Genomic DNA, 19,637 nt, shown 5'->3' with positions numbered 1-19,637 from the left:
ACTGTCATGTGCTAAGCCCCCAAGCTACAGCCCCTCCTCTCAGTTTGTCGTGCCAGGGGATGAAGGGATCTGAGAACTGGCATTTTGGATAGATAGAACCATAGAGTTGGAAGGGACTTCAAGGATCATCTTGTCCACTGGGGATCGAACCTAAAACCTTGGTGTTATCAGCATCATGCTCTAACCAACCGAGTTATCCAGGCCAAATATATATAGATCTGTCCATATTGGCACCTTGATCTTCCAGGACATGCAGAAGCCACATCTGTCCACAAGGCTAACACAGTCACCATGTCAGAGCAGTTTCATATATTGGGACGTTGTTCTGCTGGAGCAGCCACTGGTGTCTTTCCCCCCACCCCACCCCAACCAAAGCGCTTGTTTGGTGGTGCGGTAAACATCCAGACTGGATGCTAATAGCAGCTGCAATACACCAGCCAGTTAAGCGGCTTTGCTTTGTAAACCAATTTATTCCGCGGACATCAACTTCTGACACCTCCAACTTAATTGGTTTGATCTGATTTTTATGGAGTTGATATTTATTTAAATATCTATAGATCTCCTTAAAAGTTGCTGTTTGTATGGCGAGTGGCAAACCCGGCTGCTAAGCAGGTCCACTGATCTCTATTTCTGATGTAAAAAAGTTTGTGTGTGTGTGTGTGTGTGTGTGTGTGTGTGTGTGTGCATACGTATGTTTAAATGTATCCTTCTTCTGTTTTTAATGTCTTTTCCTGGCACTGTGTTTATGACAGAAGATAGCCTGGTATGTAAATGCACCCTTCCAGGTTCTCTCTGCAGAATAATAATAAAAAAAAGGCTTTAGGAATTGAAATTCCATTTATATTTATCTCAGCCCAGTAAGAGTGGAGTGTTTATTTAAATACTCTGCTGTTGTTCCTCAACACCCTCCCTTTCTTTTTAACAACAGGCAGCCCTGAAGTGCAGTTATAAGTCTGTTTACACCACACAGATATCAAATTGACTTGCTAATGGTAACTTTTATTCGGTATCCATGGGTTACTGTGTCATGTGATTTGACATCAAGTACAGACAGTGCTGATTAGTAGCATCCAGTTCTGTCCATCTCTGTGCATCACTGAACCATCTGGTCATTTATTCACTAATAAGCCCCTAATGGCCCAAATATTCACCGGCCTGTCATTGTGACATGGCATAAAATGCCTACATCTTTCAACTTGCTTTGACATGTTGCTTGTTTCACATCAAAACCCGTCATTTACAGGAAAAGAGCTCAGAGGGGTAAAATCTTGACCTAATCTGCAGTGTTAACACAAAGACAGAGGCTTTGTTATGTGGTAGCCTGACTGAAAGCATGTAAATGGGCATGAATTCATTTTGTACATTTTCTCCCCATTCTCATTTTACAACATTCTTTAAGTTTGGTATCATTCCTAATATGGCTTTTTTAAAAAAAGAATCAGAGCTGTGCTTGAAATATCTTTTCTTTATCTGTTTATGTGTTAAACGAAAGCTTCAGAGGGAACTTAAGCTTCACGTATGTCTTGCCATCTTTTTAAAACTAAAATGCCCAGAGGAGAGGTGTGGTTTGGAAGCCAGAGAGTTTTTCAGATTTATTAAAATATTCATGATTGGACTCACAGAGAGAGCTACATTCTTTATGCTTTTTTTTAAACACCAGGCACCAAGATAGTATTTTTCCAGCTTTGGAGAAGTATGATCGCTGTAGTTTAATTTGTCTTTGTGGGTATATCTTATCTGGAAAGTCTCTTCTTATTTGGAACACATGGATGGATGCCCTGAATCTGGCAGTCTCCTCACCTTTTTCAGCCATAAAGTGGAGAAATCCATTACGGGAGAAATGGCAAGGAACAACATTTATTTACCTCTCTCCAACAATACCTACATATAATTAACATAGGTTTGCTTGTGGTTTTTTTGTAGGGATTTTTTTTTAAAGCACCATTAAACTAATTGCTGTTGAAATCTTTATTAATACTTCATTAAAATGTGATTAAAACATGATGTAATTGATTGTAACTGGAACAGTTAGAGAGGTTTTATGGCCCTGAAGTCGTTGATATGAATGGAGCACATAATTCAAGCAGAATGTTGTAGTCTCTTGGTGAGTGCCTTAAAGGGTCCGCCAGTCTACCAAAGCCCTGTTAATAGGGGCCAGTTTTCCTCCTCTTGCTCCTTGAAAGGGTGGTAAATCATTTGTAGCGGGAGCTGAGGGGTAGGGGGCACGGGGTGGTGGGAAGTCATTTCAGGAGGGTTTGGGTGGCAAAACCCAGAAAGTCCAAAGCCCCACACTGGGACAGATTCAAGGTCAACATGTGGGAAACAGGGCATTCTTAGATCATTTGCTGTGATTTTTTCCTGTTCTTTTCATACCTCGAGGGAACTATGGCTCCACATTTATGCAATGGCCATGCTCCAACCTGTTCTTTTCCTCCTCAAAGGCAGGTGAAGATTCTCCTCTTCACCCAGGCCTCCAGGGAAAGGTAATTTGTTTTTGTTTTTTTGACTGGCTTTATTTTCATTTTGTCCCTGCTTCCCTTTGTTTTGACTCTTGACGATGGTTTATGATTGTTTCATTTTTTTTAAATATCCGGGATTAGTCCATTGGAAATAGCGTCCAGGTGAAATTTCCTGAAATTGGTAAAAATGTCCGGGAAACACTGGACTTATGGCAGCCCATGTTGGAAGTCTTGTGTTTTTGGAGAATTTCCTTAAAAGTAGCTCAAAAACTTCACTTTGGGGGGAGCTTTTGCAAACCAAGCTCAACAACTTTGCCATCACACCCCCAGAAATGCTCAACAGCTTTGTTTGTTTCCGGATTTTGACTTTTTGATATATGGCAACCCTAATATAATATGTATTTATATACATTGCATATTAGGTGTATTGTATATTTAGATGCTCCCTACAGTGGTTCTCATCCCTTAGTGTGGTAACTAGGGCTTGTCCTCCTTAATATGTTATTAGATTAGCTTTTCATTATATTTTGTGTTGCTCACTGTTTTAATTTTTTTTCTGGTTTTACATTGCTTTTATTTGTTGCATTCTATCTTGTCATGTTGCTCTGACAAGACTTTGTTTCGTATAAAGCAACTGAGAAATGGAAATAATAATGAAGGTTAAAGGTAAAGGACACCTGGATGGTTAACTCCAGTCAAAGGTGATTGTGGTGCTCATCTAGCTTTCAGGCTGAGGGAGCCGGCGTTTGTCCACAGACAGCTTTCCGGGTCATGTGGCCAGCATGACTAAACTGCTTCTGGCGCAACGAAACACCATAACAGAAACCAGAGTGCATGGAAATGCCATTTACCTTCCCTCCGTAGTGGTACCTATTTATCTAATTGCACTGGTGTAATAATAATAATAGAGGGATGTGGGTGGCACTGTGGGTTGCTGCCTAGGGCTTGCTGATCAGAAGGTTGGCGGTTTGAATCCCCGCAACGGGGTGAGCTCCCATTGCTCAGTCCCTGCTCCTGCCAACCTAGCAGTTCGAAAGCATAAAGTCAAGTAGATAAATAGGTACTGCTCCAGCGGGAAGGTAAATAGTGTTTCTGGTTTGCCAGAAGCGGCTTAGTCATGCTGGCCACATGACCCGGAAGCTGTACGCCGGCTCCCTCAGCCAGTAAAATGAGATGAGTGCCGCAACCCCAGAGTCGTCTGCGACTGGACCTAACAGGTAGGGGTCCCTTCACCTTTACCTTTAATAATAATAATAACAAAAACAACATCACAATAATAATTAAAAACAGGGCTTTTCCTCAGCTGAAACTCACCAGAACTCAGTTCTGGCACCTCTCAGGTGGGCACCATTGCCATTCTAAGAGAACAAGTGCGGTGTTCATGGTGAGTTCCAGTACCTCTTTTTCTAGATAAATAGCACTGATCAAAAATATTTGTTGTACCCCTCTCATATGACCTTGTGTGAAGGACGAGTTATAAATATGGATTCATAACTAAATCAATGTATATAGCAATGTTTATAAGCCCACGTTAAAAAGTTACTATCTTTATATAGATATATTGAAGAGAACATATTTTTGCCTTTGATATGCATACGTATCACAGAGACTCACAGCAATTATCTAGAAACACCAGTGTTTCTGAACAACGATATGTAGTCTGGAAAAGCAAGGAAGGCACTGAAATTTGTCCAAAATGCTTATCTTACTCTACTTTGTGTATGACCACAATATTCAGGCCATTTGTTATGGCCACTGGAAAGAGGAGTCCCCTTCATTGGTAGGCAGTGGTGGCCACCATTAGTAGATGTTAGTCAAACACGATGAAGGCAATAAATGAGCTGAGTGGCACATTTCGTTCTCTGGGAAGAGACCCAATCAAATTTAAATTTCATATATACATTCCACATTTGTCATCTTTGCAGCCCACTTCATTACCTAGACTAGAGATATATATGTGATGTTAATAAATGCATCCTATGGCTTATGGTTACTGTACTGAATCCTCGTTGTTATCGTAAGTGCCTCTCAAGGGTGCCAGCTAACACGCAGAAGACAGTTCAGTACGACATGGAGCACTTTTATTCCCAGGGGCAAAATAAAGGAATGCAGATAGAGGCACCTGGTATCTGAGGTGATGGTGGTGAGATACACAGGCCCTGTCTCCTTTGTAAACTCTGCATCTGGGCTGAGGGGTGAGCCCATCTACTTTCTGCCACAGAAATCGACATGAGTTTGCCTTCCATGCCTGGGCCTGTCAACATGGCCTTAGCTGTAACCTGAGTTCTGTTTGTTGGAAACACAAGAGTGGATCCCATCTCGGACTTGAACAGAGGGCCATATTCCCCACACAGAGGAAGCCACTTGGCTTAAGCGCCACATGAGCTCTCTTGTATTTCCATAGCTGTCAACCGTCCCTTATTTGGCGGGAAACTCCCTTATCCCAGCGCTGTTTCCCGCTGCTGTTCCGGATTGATGATATCCCTTAAATTTCCCGGGTTTAAAAGGAAGCAGCTCCTCTCCCTCCCTCTCTGCTGGCCAGGGAGGAGGGAGGCTCCAACTGTGTTGCTTGGCTGCGTTGCTAACCCAATAAGGAGTCTAAGAACGACTGGGGGGTGAAGCTTGCATGCCTTGTGCCTATCAAATCGGCCGCGTTGCCTGGGGACTCACCTTTGCTCAGCGCTTCCCAGCAGAGAGGTGACAGTGGTTTTCCTTGCTGCATCCCCCTTGCCAGGTTGCTGCGCTGTGGGAACCACCGCTTGAGGCTTCGTCTGGCTGCTGGCTGGGCTTTCTGCCTTTGTCTCGGAGGGGTTCTGAAGTTGAACATACCTGTGCTTGGAATCGGATGGATATGTCATTGACGGCGTACTCACCCTTGCCGGGGAAATGGTCTGTCTGGAGTGGGGGCACATGGTGGGGGGAAAGGAAAGGAGCTGGTTGAGTACAATGGCGGGCGACGATCTCATGGGAGGGGGGGCTTTTGGATTTGTTTTGGAGGCTCCTTTGATTGACTGTTATGGGGGAAAGGAAAGGATCTGGTTGACTAAAATCCCTTATTTTGGCTGCTGATCCCTTATTTTCGAGGCTGCTGGTCCCATATTTTCAAATCTGTAAGTTGACAGCTATGTTTATTTCCCAACCCAAGCACCCTGCCGTGCACATCTTCTTTATTCTGGCCTCCCACCATCCCAGCTACAAAGACTCTGTTCCACTCTACTGCTCAACACTGCTGTATGCACTCTGCTCTGGGTGTGGAGAACCATTTTCAGACTGAGGGCTACATTTTTCCATCTGGGCAACCTTCCAGGGTGGTGGGTGGTGGCTCATGCAGGTGGTGGGCAGGACCAGTGGCCAAATTGGGCTAAGCAACCAATGCGAGGTTTATCTTTGTGAAGTAAGCTCATTTTTACACATGCTCACATAACCCTCCTTCTGAGCAACCAACTGGTAATTATCAGGGAGTTCAGGGACGCATTCCAGCCAGGCAAAGACACTCGAAGGGGTGAATGGAGTGTGGCCTAGAGACAGGAGATGTGGCCTGGAGAGAGGAGAGAGAGTGAGGCTGAGCAGGGGGTGTGGCCTGCAGAGAAAGGGTGTGGTGTAGAGAGAGGTGGTGTGGCCTGTAGAGAAAAGGTGTGGCCTAGAGAGAGGAGGTGTGACCTGTAGAGAAAAGGTGTGGCCTAGAGAAAGGAGGTGTGGCCTGTAGAGAAAAGGTGTGGCCTAGACTAGAGAGAGGAGGTGTGGCCTGTAGAGAAAAGGTGTGGCCTAGAGAGAGGAGGTGTGGCATGAGGAGAGAGTGGGACTGAGGATGCAGAGAAAGGGTGTGGTGTAGAGAGAGGAGGTGTGGCCTGTAGAGAAAAGGTGTGGCCTAGAGAGAGGAGGTGTGGCCTGTAGAGAAAAGGTGTGGCCTAGAGAAAGGAGATGTGGCCTGTAGAGAAAAGGTGTGGCCTAGAGAAAGGAGGTGTGGCATGAGGAGAGAGTGGGACTGAGGATGCAGAGAAAGGGTGTGGTGTAGAGAGAGGAGGTGTGGCCTGTAGAGAAAAGGCGTGGCCTAGAGAAAGGAGGTGTGGCCTGTAGAGAAAAGGTGTGGCCTAGAGAGAGGAGGTGTGGCCTGTAGAGAAAAGGTGTGGCCTAGAGAGAGGAGGTGTGGCATGAGGAGACAGTGGGGCTGAGGGGGGGGTGTGACCTGGGGGGACAGTCCCTCAGACAAGAAAGCCCAAGAGGCGTGGGGTTCTCCCACCCCTACTCTCCTCCTTGAATGTGTACAACTACTACAGGGAAATAACATTTCCCCAAACTCCAACATTTAATGTAAATACCTCTGAAGGTGGGTAGGGGAGAGAGTATTTTCTGAATGTAATTTCATGTAAAATGAATGCCGCTAAAGAATTCTGACTGTCATTTTCACCATATCGATTTCACATGAAATGCAATATTTTTATGAACAAGGTTTTAAAAGCCTGTGAGCCGGGGGCCTGAAGTTTAATGGCATATATATAAACTCTGTTCCACCGTCTGCTGTTTTAAACAGGTATTATTTTCATGTCACTTACTATTAAGGGGGGGGAAACACCATTAAGGTAATATCCTTACAATATAATAGGCTTTCCCTTTAGCTTCTTGTTAAGGACTGGATCACTTCCGAGTGGGCTTTGTAATGTCAAATTGAACATGAATGTATATTAAAGGGCAAATTGTACTGTGAATAGAATCAAGATGTAATATTATCTAATGGTATGAACCATAAATGGTACATCTCTCAATTAATAATTGAGACTATGACCAAGTGCGTATCACGAGCTGTGACTTTCTTTCATAGTAGCCCATCAGCTACCTGAGATGGACACTACGGTTATAACACTATCAAGCCAAAGTTCTGAAATATTTGTGACTAAAGCATTTGCGATTTGCATTCACAGTATTGCAGAATTCAACAGTTTTGCTGCTATTTTGAAAATGCAACAATATGAGTTTTGCAGCAATATTTAATTAAATGCATTAGCCACGGCTGCTAGCTGGACCAGCCGCTAATCACTCGTAAATTATTTGATCAAATATTTGCTTCCTCAAACAATTAACCAACAAATATAGCTTATGTTAGGGACAACCAGCCTGTTTCCTAGAAATATACACCATGGCAGCATTCCCTCCCCCCCCCCCCCATTTAAATAAATGGCAGAGTCTTATTTACGCACCATCACTAGAACATTTCTAAGATTCTTTCCTTTTTTATTTCCTTTCAAGTTGCACTCCAGCAGAATGGATATTTAAAAAGAAGGAGCTGAGGAGAAGGAGCTGCTTATAGCAGACATTTCGGACTGGAAGAATTGTACCATTTAATCGCCCTTCCTGCAACAACCAGTTCAGGTTTTGAAAGCTGATTTTTGGTGTTTTAATTTTGATCCCTCCACATAATTGTGCTCCTGTGCTCATGGTAGGGGTTGCCATAGGCCTGGGAATTTCCAGGACATAGGCAGCAATCAGCCGCCGGAAACGGTGTCTGGAAACATCCGGAAATTGCAGAAACTTCTGGGAAAATCCGGACGTATGGCAGCCCATGTCAGCAGTGCTGTTTGGGCAGCTTAAAGACCCCCAACTGCTCTCTCCTGTTATGGTTCTTTATCTTTAAACTGGACAGTCCTTCAGCCAGAGGACACCTCCAAACAGAAGAGTGTCCTACGGATAGAGGATTGCCCTTTGCAAAACAGGACACACGGCCGCCCTACCGGCAACAGGCCACATTTGCCTTTAAAAAAAGCCTTGCCCTTTATTCTGACAATTACAATGATCCGATTTGTAGCCTTTGTGGTATTCCGCCCCCTTTTTATCTTTTCCCTTTTATGATTCTATTGATTTCATTGCTAGATCTGGCTGGTACGTTCCTTTTAATTGCTTTTCTGCTTCCGCTACTGGGAGATGGTTCCGGGATGTCGTAGTTCCCTGTTTGGATTCTGTATCCCCCTGAACCCCCGTTTTATTACCTGGTCCAGCTCCCTGCCACCCTAAAACCTCCGATATAATGTTCGGATTTCTGCCGCCCACATTATTCATCGTGCGCAGCTCTTTGGCGGTGCTATGCCTCTTCCCCCGTTCGCCCCACTGGCTCCCTATTATCTTTCCTATCCAGCTTAAACTTTTGCTTCTTCCTTTTAAAACCTTAAATGGCCCGACTCCTCCATACTTGTCATCTCTCACTATGTTCTCTGCTGCACTCTGGGGTCTTTCAGCGCTACTATTCTTGTGAGGCCTCGGATTCCTTGCCCTTTCCCTCCTCTGAAGCTTTTCGCTTTAGCTACTCTTAATGCGCTTGGAATGTTTTCTTGCAAGCTTCCAGCAGCCCCATCCTTATTAAATGCTCCTTAAAACACACACACAAAACCCACCCACCCTGCCACCCACTCCTTTAGCTCTCCATCCATAACTTTGGGTTTTATATTGAAAAATAAGGGATGTTTCTGTCTTGAAATCAGTGGGCAATTGTGTAATATTTTGCTTTTCTAGAGCAGTCCTAAGAGGGGCTGAGGAAGTGGAGATTGGTGCATCTTCTGACACATCCAATTTTATTTTTTATTTTTTTTTGCTTCATCAGCTCCAAGCTCCTCAGATGAGTTTGCATTGGGCTCCTCAGAGAATCCGGAGGGCTTTAAATCCTGCAAACCCATTCAGATGTATCACAGGGGAGTTCCTAATGCACTGTCAGGAACTGGAATGGTGGGAGCCATTCCCCCTTCTCCTGAATCTTCCCGAGAACAGGAGGACAGTATAGAATTTAGAACAGTGGTTTGCAGAAGGTCATAGTTCAGAGGCTGCAGAGGGGAGAAGCTGGGAGAGTGTGATGGCCTGGGATTCGGACTCAGAGGCTGAACCTGAGGAATCCCAGCCTGCACAGGAGTCCCTGCCTCCAGAACCAGCTGAGCTGGGTCTGGGGCCTGAGCCTGAAGGGTCCTCACCTGTGCTGGATCCTCAGGTGCAGGCACCAGCTGTGTCTGCTCTGGCTCCTGAGGTGATGGAGGACCCATTGCCTGCAGGTGCTCCACTCTCAGCCCCGTCAGGGGAGGAGGAGGTTGCCTCTGGGTCCGGTAACCCTCCAGCCTCTCCTGAGCTGCAGAGGCTCAGGGCAGAGAGGCAGAGGGAACTAAGTTCCCGCAGGAGGAGTACTCGCCTCCAGGCCAGGAGAGGTGAGTCACCAGAGGACCGGGGCCACCCTATGCCTCGGGGCAGATAAAAGCCAGTCAGCCCCAGTCCCAGGTTGTGGGAGCAACGTTGTTGCTAGCCTGTTCCTGCCTGTGCCCTGTCCTGTTCTTCTGCCAGAGTTCCTGACCCCACCTGACTCCCCGCCTTGGACCCAGCTACAGCTTTGATAGACAGCCTCCATACCGCACCATTGACCTCGAACTGGATTCAGACCTCGCCTCTCGGTTAGCCCCCGGGACTAGCACAGTGAGGAACAGCAAGAAGAAGCACCAGGAGAGAGACAGCGAACAGACTCAGTTTCTTTGGAGAGCATTCCTGAGCCCCCCCTCTCCAGGAGACCAGGAGAACATTAATGGTAGTGGAACAGAAGGCTTGGGGGCAGAAAGCTCAGATTAGCCGTCGTAAGGGTAACGTAGAATAGGAGAGACGGAGGGGGTTGGACTTTATTTGGAGCAACGCCATTATTTTAGGGAGGCTGCATTCCTTCGTATTTCTCTGTGAACTATGGAATAAATTACTTGGTAAGAATACTCTTGTTTCTTTACTAACTGGCTGCCACCGGGGGAGGGATTGGATTCCCTGAAGTCTGACATGCACTGATGACCTTCCAGATCGGATCATTGTCTGCTTGAGTAATCACATCTTACGTTTAGCCACTGCCCTGGGGGTGTGGGTGGGTGGCACTGCGACTGGGCCCGCGAGAAACAGACAAACTTCATGGTGAGTTCCCCCATATTTATTTCCAGGAAAAAAAGTACTGCATCTGAAACATCTGAAAGATCACCTGGAGCATTATCTTGCCTCGGAAATCATCTTACACCAAGGCAGACCATTGGCTCATCTAGCTCAGTATTGTCAACACTGATTGGCTGTAGTTCTTTGGGATTTTAGACTCTTGTATTTCCCAGCAGGTGGCGCTGTGGGTAAAAGCCTCAGCACCTAGGGCTTGCCGATCGAAAGGTCGGCGGTTCGAATCCCCGCGGCGGGGTGTGCTCCCGTCGCTCGGTCCCAGCGCCTGCCAACCTAGCAGTTCGAAAGCACCCCCGGGTGCAAGTAGATAAATAGGGACTGCTTACTGGTGGGAAGGTAAACGGCGTTTCCGTGTGCTGCGCTGGCTCACCAGATGCAGCTTCGTCACGCTGGCCACGTGACCCGGAAGTGTCTCCGGACAGCGCTGGCCCCCGGCCTCTTAAGTGAGATGGGCGCACAACCCTAGAGTCTGTCAAGACTGGCCCGTACGGGCAGGGGTACCTTTACCTTTACCTATTTCCCAGCCCGACCTGGAGATCCACCTGGGATTGTACCTTTGACCTTTTGCTACAGCCCCCACTGAGCTACAGCTATGTCAGTCATGCAAAAGAGAAATTTTCTCAGTGGCTGCATCCAAGCTGTGGAATGGCCTTTGCTTCAAAACTCATTCACATTAGAGCGCGGGCATTTTACGTAGCCTCTTGCTTGAGAAGGTTCTTAATAATATGTTGTGTCTACCTCATCCATTGTACTAGCTCTTGGTGCATACAGAGTATAAAAGAAATTAAAAATGGAAAATCCGTCTCTTTATATCGTGAGCGTACGTATGCAGTTCCCCTCGTGCCTTTATCACAAGAAGTAAACAAACGGAACAAGCCAAAGCAAACTTTTGCCCTAACAACTCTACAAAGGTGTGTGTAAAGCACAGCTGTCCCCCAGAGCTGCTGGGATATTTAAGCCATTTTATCAGAGCCTACTCGATATTAATGGCACAGCTCATTTTCATCACATTGAGCTGCTTCAGATGGCCTGTATCCAAAGATCTTTTGCAAGCTTCATCACAAAAGCATTCTTGGGAGTTCTCCAAATGAAATGGCCAAGTTAGTGGGTCCAAATGGCCCGGTGCCATGACCTAAGAAACTGGAAAATGAACTTAATGCATCAAAATGCAAATTGCAATTGGTTGATGCCCTCGTGCTGTCAGCTTGTATGATATCACACAATTTTTTAAAAAAATAAAAAACTGTAACAAGGGAGGCTATGCCTGGAGTAGAAATGATCAGATGGACTTTTTTTTAACTTAATGCACTTTCTAAACAATGTATTTTATGGAATAAATTATATGCTATTATGCATTTCCTGCAGGGCATCCAGGGCATAGCTCCTCAGGGTAGTACTTCTATTGTGGGGAAATTACAATGTTTCCAGCAAGCCATATTTTACCACTCGGAAGCCAAGGGGTCTCTAATTACTCCCATTAAGACTGCTTCAGTTGTGAACCTGGTCCTCAGTACTGGGGTAGTCAACCTGGTGCCCTCCAGGTTTTTGGAACTACAGTTCCCATCAGCCCCAGCCAGCACTGCCAAGGTTGATGGGATTTGTAGTCCAAAACTCTTGGAGGCCACCACATTAGCTAGCCCTGTGTGTGCTAGTGTTAGGGCTGGAGTCAGGTGTAGCTCAGCGTCAATAAATACATAAATAAAAATAACTCACTAGAGGCCAGTGGAGTTAAATATTTATTCACCACAGCTGATGCCTAGTGGTCTCAGCAACACTTTCTAAGGGGTCTTTGCCTGATGAAGCAGTTGTGAGGACTGAAGGTCTCCGCCTTTGCAGTGTTTAGTAGGACTCCTCCTCCCAGGGTCTTTTCCATGCAGTCTCAGGCTGTGTCTGTGCACAAGCATCCTCTGTTCATCCCTTGGTAATTTTTGGAGACCAGAAGGGAAGGGAGCTCATCACAGCAGGAGGGGGAGACTCCCTGGCTTCTTCAGCAGCCTGGTTCATCTCTGCCTCTTGTCCACCATCACCTTCAGCCTCAGAGTCTGAACTGATCTCTGCCATACATTGCAGTTGTCTAATTTAAGCCAGGCTTGGACCAGAAAGCCTTCTAGTAGAGGGTGCCTTGAAATACAGACGATCTCCTATCAGCCCATCAAACACAGGACCATCCTCTGTAAAATAGCTGTGTGTTTATAGTCTTTGCAGGTTAGTTTGGATTATTCACATATGCAATTTTAGCATAAACAAAATAAAAAAAATTCCTTCCAGTAGCACCTTAGAGCCCAACTAAGTCTGTTATTGGTATGAGCATTCGTGTGCATGCACACTTCTTCAGATACCTGAAGGGATAAGGGACACGGGTGGCGCTGTGGGTTAAACCACAGAGCCTAGGACTTGCCAATCAGAAGATCAGCAGTTCAAATCCCCGCGACGGGGTGAGCTCCCGTTGCTTGGTCCCTGCTCCTGCCAACCTAGCAGTTTGAAAGCACGTCAAAGTGCAAGTAGATAAATAGGTACCGCTCTGGCGGGAAGGTAAACAGCGTTTCCGTGCGCTGCTCTGGTTCGCCAGAAGCGGCTTAGTCATGCTGGCCACATGACCCGGAAGCTGTATGCCGGCTCCCTCGGCCAATAAAGCGAGATGAGTGCTGCAACCCCAGAGTAGGTCACAACTGGACCTAATGGTCAGGGGTCCCTTTACCTTTACCTTTAAGGTGCTACTGGAAGGAATTTTTTTTATTTTGTTTCGACTACGGCTGACCAACACGGCTACCTACCTGCAATTTTAGCATGTTTGCATATTTGTACCTCCAGATGAATTTTGACACTTTGGCGAGAGGAACCTCACCAGCAGAGGTTCTGCTCCTGGACCCAACTTCCAAAAAGAAAAAGAAAAGAGAGTTGGGGAAGAAAAGAAAATGGAAAGGCAAGAAGAAAAGAGGATTTGTTTGGATCTTATCTCTAGCTTTCTTTGCTATGCAGATTCCAGATGCCTCCCTTTAAACAAGCCATTCTTCCTCACAGTTCAGGGTGTAGCACTTTTATAAGAGGCTAAAGATTTTTTACGGTTCTATTTTTGTTTTAGTAGCTGATTATAGAATCTGCTCGCTCTGCACGAAGGGGGTCTCATCTGTTGCAACAGACACACTTAGCTGTTATATCGAATTTGCTCATACAAGATCTAGCGCCAGAAGCCTGGTGGAATTAAGTAAACCAGTGGGGGGCTCCTTAAGCAAAGTCGTGGCTGCCGACCAGTTTGAACTCCAGTACCTTAGAAGGAAACCAATTGGAAAACTTTAAAACGTCTTAATTTGCTGCTTCACACTGGCTCTCGCCTATCCAGAACTCCAAACCTGCTTATTACAAGTTGCCACCCTAGTAGGCCCTGAGGGGAGGCTTTCCAAATCTGAATAGTTTGTGTGTGTGTGTGTGTGTGTGTGTGTGTTTTCTGAGCAAGCCAGCTTGTTAAAAAGCTTGTCCAGTTGCAGAAAAACCAGGAAGGCTGGCCAGAATTATCCCACTATCCTGCAAGATCTCCACTAATGAAGTCTCTGCCTCAGGGCTTGGCCAAATGGCGGCTTCCTGCACTATTGATTTAGCATTGTAGCGCTAAACTGGGAGAACAGACAATGTGTGGCAAGATAACCCCACGGAAAAGAAATCATTCCCCCCCCCTTCCACGCAGAAAGGGGATGAATGCACAAGAACACAGGCATCTCCTTGAATCGGGGCTGCAGGGCATTTCTGGCTGATAGCCAGGGGACTAAATATAGGACAACAATGCCACAACCCTTGTCCATATGAGAGCTTCTGTGGGGTGATGACTCTATAGTAAAATGCCTCAGATATACACAGGGACAGTCAACTCTTTCTGTTTTGGTTTCTCTCAGTTTTCTCTCACTTTCCCAATATTTAATTCAGCTCCCCACATTTCCACATCCGTTTGTGGGTTCTTTTTTCTTCTTCTTCAAAAAAATGTGTTTGCGAAAATTCACAAGCCTGTGTGAATTTCTCATAATATGCTTGTTTTGGCAAAGCAATTTCCCCTAATTTTAGTATGTTAAATGGAGATTATTGGTTTGTTTTTATTCTTAATTTTATTATGTATTTTGTATTTTATGCCTTTTATATTGTAATTTTATGTTGAGAACTGCCCTGAGATCGATGGACGTAGGGCGGTTTACAAATCTAAACAACAACAATGTTATTTTCAACAATATATGCATTTTAATGCCTACTTTATTCCAGTACATGCATTTTTACACCCATTACTTGGTTGGAGAACTGTGCTGAAAAATTCAGAGAAGTGTGAATTTCAATGATTGATTATTGTAATGATTATAGGGGTTGCTCGTGCGTAAGTTGCCTCCACTCCTGGCTAGTGTGCCTGGTTAAGCCTTTTCTGTCTGGACAGCCCTTCACTTCGTGGCTGTTTCAGTCGCTAGCAGAATCCATCAGTGGGCGTTTCTTAAACCTTTTCCAGCATAAAAGCTGTTTGACGCCAAGTCTCCTCCTACTCTCTCTGCGCAGAGTCTTCTGCGCAGAGAGGGTGTGGGTAGCGGAGGACCCGTGCTCTCCCCGCTGGTCTCCGGCGAGGAGTCCTGGAGCCCCCTTGCCGATTCCCCCATCTGCCCCCCTTTATCCCTGGTGTTACGCTGATTTCCTTCCCCAGCTGATGAGCTGCCTCTCTCCCTACTGGGCCCTTCTCCAGCATCGCTTGGGAGCCTTGCCTCCGCCTCTGGCTCCGATGTCAGTTCCCTGACAATTATGTTGCAGTTCGTGTATTTTTCCTGGAAGTGTGAATGAGGCAGGTTCACCTTTGAATGTGAACTGAATCAGGTTTCTCCCCCATCCCTCGATACATGCTGCAAAGCTTCCATTTCTTCAGTCCTAGTATTGGCACAGGAGAACACGCCAGCACTTCAGACGGTCGCCAATGAGGCAGGGACAAAGAGAGAGAAGGTCCGCAAACCTACTGGTGACCATCACTGGGTGGTGATGCAGGTAGCATCCTCAGCACATAGCACACATGATGGTAGCTTTTCAGCTAGCGCTTACCTATAAAGCTTTGAATGATTTCGGAGCAGGATATCTGAAAGACTGCCTCCTCCCATATGGACCTGCTCATAGGTTATGAGCATCAGCAGCAGCTCCTGCTTTTTGTCCCTCTAGCTAAAGAGGTTCAGTTGGTGGAAACTCGAGTCAGGGCCTTCTCTGTGGCAGCACCCTGTATGAAGAATCAATTAAAGAAATTGGATTGGCCCCGTCCCTGATGATCTTCTGGTGGGAACAAAAAGGCATTTTTAGTTTAATTAGGATTTTGCACTTGGAATGCCACACTCTCTTTGCTTTTAATATTCACCCTTAATTCTCTTAATTGCCATTTACAATGTTTATAATTTGTTTAATAAGTTGTTTTTGTGTGCGTATTGTAAACCCCTTTGGGAGTCATGGTTAGGGCTCAAAAACAGTCCTATCAATAAATCCTAACAATGTTCTTATTAACTGAGATAAATAATAGCTAATACTGATATGAGGCAGAGATGAAGAACTCCAAAAATATGAGCTGGGGTAAAACATTAACAAATTGAAAGGTAAAGGTAAAGGTACCCCTGCCCGTATGGGCCAGTCTTGCCAGACTCTAGGGTTGTGCGCCCATCTCACTCAAGAGGCCGGGAGCCAGTGCTGTCCGCAGACACTTCCGGGTCACGTGGCCAGTGTGACATCGCTGCTCTGGCAAGCCAGCGCAGGACACGGAACACCGTTTACCTTCCCGCTAGTAAGCGGTCCCTATTTATCTACTTGCACCCGACTGATTAACATTACTTCAGTTACAAAAAGGCAAAGGAGCTGAACAGGGATGATTTCTTCCTTAACCTGCCTTTCTTAATCCCTCTACCAGTTAAAGGGGGGATTGTTGAGAAGCTTAATGTATTGATAAATGGGTCTTAGCCCCATTAAAAATGTTATGAAATGTGGGAAGGGCCATTAGAAATCTGTCTATTTTGGTTTCTCTCAGTTTCTCACTCTCCCGCTCTTAAGTTCTGTTTTTGTACTTCCATGTCAGTTTTTATTTTATTTTATTAAAAAGTTCACAGGAAAACTATCAGCATTTTGGTGGAAATTTCTCCAAATATGCACCCCCTTTGTTTGCAGTTTTGCCTGACACATTTTCGCCAAGCAATTTCCCCTAAAACAACTTTGGACCAGTTTACCTGTGAGATCGCCTTGCCTCAAATGTGCCCACTCAACTGCTTCCATCGGCAGAAAAAGGTAAAGGTAAAAAAAAAGGTAAATGACCCTTGGACGGTTAAGTCCAGTCAAAGGCAACTATGAGGTGTGGCGCTTATCTCGCTTTCAGGCTTCTGGCCCAATGGAACACCGTGACAGAAACCAAAGTGCACAGAAATGCTATTTACCTTCCAGCTGCAGTGGTACCTATTTATCTACTTGCACTGGCATGGTTCAAACTGCTAGGTTGGCAGGAGCTGCATTACAACAGTAGAGCTCGATTTTTTGGTGCGGCAGCATCTGCATTTTTTGGAAGTCTGTGTCTACTGTGTCTACTACTGTGTCAGTGAAGCTGACATCTTCACTGTAAACGTTCCTATTTAGGCAAGAGTACCAGGAAGCTTAGAAAGTTGGAGTAATTTTAATCTGTTTTAGTATTTTAACTTCTGTATGTTTACAAATCGGGTTGCAATTTTTTATTGATTTTACCGTTTTACCTTTCACAAACCTCTTTGAGGTTTGTTTTTATTTCCCCATTCAAGGAGTGTGTAAATTTTATGAAATGAAAAAAGAATAATAGAATGTATTTTTATTATGCTACTTTCACGAATATATGCATTTTTATTCACACTTTGCCCTGGCGTATGAACTTTCATGCACATTACTTGCATTTGGAGAAGTGTGAATTTTGAAAGATGGCTGTGTTTTGGCTCATGTTGTGTTTCAGAAATTGCAAATTAGGTAGGTTCGCCTTTAAATAGACACTAAATCAAATGCTTTCCCCCATCATTGATCCTGCGTAAAAAAAGGGGGAGGGATGAAACTGAACAGGAGTCAACAAGGACATTGCCCGCTTGTGATCAAATTCTTTGCTAAGTAAGGTTCCTATCTGGGGACAGAAAAGTGAGTAGAAAATTAAGCGTGCACACACACAGACACGTAATAATAATGAAATGGTCAACCCAGATTTTTATCCATAAAGGTAAAAAAAGGTAAAGGACCCCTGGACGGTTAAGTCCAGTCAAAGGCAATTATGGGGTTGCGGTGCTCATCTCGCTTTCAGGCCAAGAGAGCCAGCGTTTGTCCACAGACAGCTTTCTAGGTCATGTGGCCAGCATGACTAAACCGCTTCTGGTGCAACAGAACACTGTGATAGAAGCCAGAGTGCACAGAAACGCCATTTACCTTCCCACCACAGCGGTACCTATTCATCTACTTGCACTGGTGTGCTTTTGCTGACCTTCCGATTGGCAAGCCCAAGAGGCTCAGTGGTTTAGACCAGAGCGCCACCCGCATCCCTGCAAGCTGTCAAAGTCGCAACTACTTTGGGTATTATGTATATTTACTGTTGCTGGAATATTTTGTAATGTTAGCGTTTCCTTGGCATGGCAAAATGACAGTGTATTTTGCCACAGAGGGATCAGTCATCTTTGTACCATGACCTTTGATGAAGTACTTGTGCGATGTTGCCACCCACATCTGAATGTTCGGGAGGTAGCTGGGGTGGGGGTGGGGTGGGGAGTACATGGATTTCTGTTATATGTCACAGATTTAACAGTTGCAAAAGGTTCCCAGATCTTTACAACCAGTGAAAATCGGCACCAGATCCGTAATTCTGGCACAACATGTCTTCTCTTTGAAGTCTGGTTACTGCTTTTTATGGTTCTATTTTTAAAATGTATTAAAGACATTTAAAAGTGGCAGAGACTTTCTATAAAAGCCGCGCTGTCCAGAATCAGGATGCTGGTCCCAATTTAAAATGGTTGTTAAACAATAGTATATCCAAATAAAAAGGGGTTCTGACTTACAAAGTACCTCTGACTACGTTCATTTTTATGACCAAATTCTTCTTCTTCGGAGGCCGCAGAGGTCAGCCTCTCTTTATCATCCACTATCTCCAACCTTTCCTGTAACTACTGTGTGGGAAATTGTAAATGAGATTCTTTTACTCTGACCATTAAAGTGAAAATATTAAAACAGAGGAAGGGAAAGAATCTAATAAATGTTCCGTATTTATTACCGCTTGTGTTTATGATTTAAACAACAGCTATCGCCACCACCACAGATTGTTGTAATCAGAATGGGACGCCAGAATGCAGCCTGCTGCAGCTCACCAAAACTTGCATTTTTAATTACCTTGCCTCCCAAAAAACTTAGACCTTCGTCAGAAACAATACATCTGCAGACCCTCCAAGTGTCTCTATTTGCCAGGGATATCCCTGATTTCAAGAAGCCGTCCCGGTTTCTGATTTGATTCCGGAATGTCCCACTTTTTCTTAGGACATCCCTATTTTCATTGGAGAAATGTTAGAGGGTATGGAGCTATCTGACCCCCGGGCTGTCTGATAGCAATCCTGTATAGGGAAGGTTTTTAAAAAAATGTTTAAGGTTTTATTAGTTTCAGATAGGTAGCCGTGTTGGTCTGACACAGTCGAAATAAAAAAATTAAAAAATAGTCCAGTAGCACCTTAGAGACCAACTAAGTTTGTACTGGGTACAGTCATACCTCGGGTTAAATATGCTTCAGGTTGAGTGTTTGGACCAGAGCACGCCAGGCACTCCTGTCTTCCACTGCCTCCCACAGTTTGGTCAGACTCATGTTAGTAGCTTCGAGAACACTGTCCAACCATCTCGTCCTCTGTCGTCCCCTTTTCCTTGTGCCCTCCATCTTTCCCAACATCAGGGTCTTTTCCAGGGAGTCTTCTCTTCTCATGAGGTGGCCAAAGTATTGGAGCCTCAGCTTCAGGATCTGTCCTTCCAGGGAGCACTCAGGGCTGATTTCCTTCAGAATGGATAGGTTTGATCTTCTTGCAGTCCATGGGACTCTCAAGAGTCTCCTCCAGCACCATAATTCAAAAGCATCAATTCTTCAGCCTTCTTTATGGTCCAGAACCCTTGAAATTCTGTTTTCTCAAGGTTCCAGATCACCTGGGGAGCCTCCATACGCAGAACAGGTTCCCTGTTCCAGAGGTTCTGGCCCAATGCAACAATTGCAGGAGCAGCCAT

This window comes from Podarcis muralis, chromosome 1 (genome assembly GCF_964188315.1).
Source record: "Podarcis muralis chromosome 1, rPodMur119.hap1.1, whole genome shotgun sequence".
Classification (NCBI taxonomy): domain Eukaryota; kingdom Metazoa; phylum Chordata; class Lepidosauria; order Squamata; family Lacertidae; genus Podarcis; species Podarcis muralis.
The sequence above is the reverse complement of the archived record's forward strand: the minus strand, read 5'-3'. Positions refer to the sequence as shown.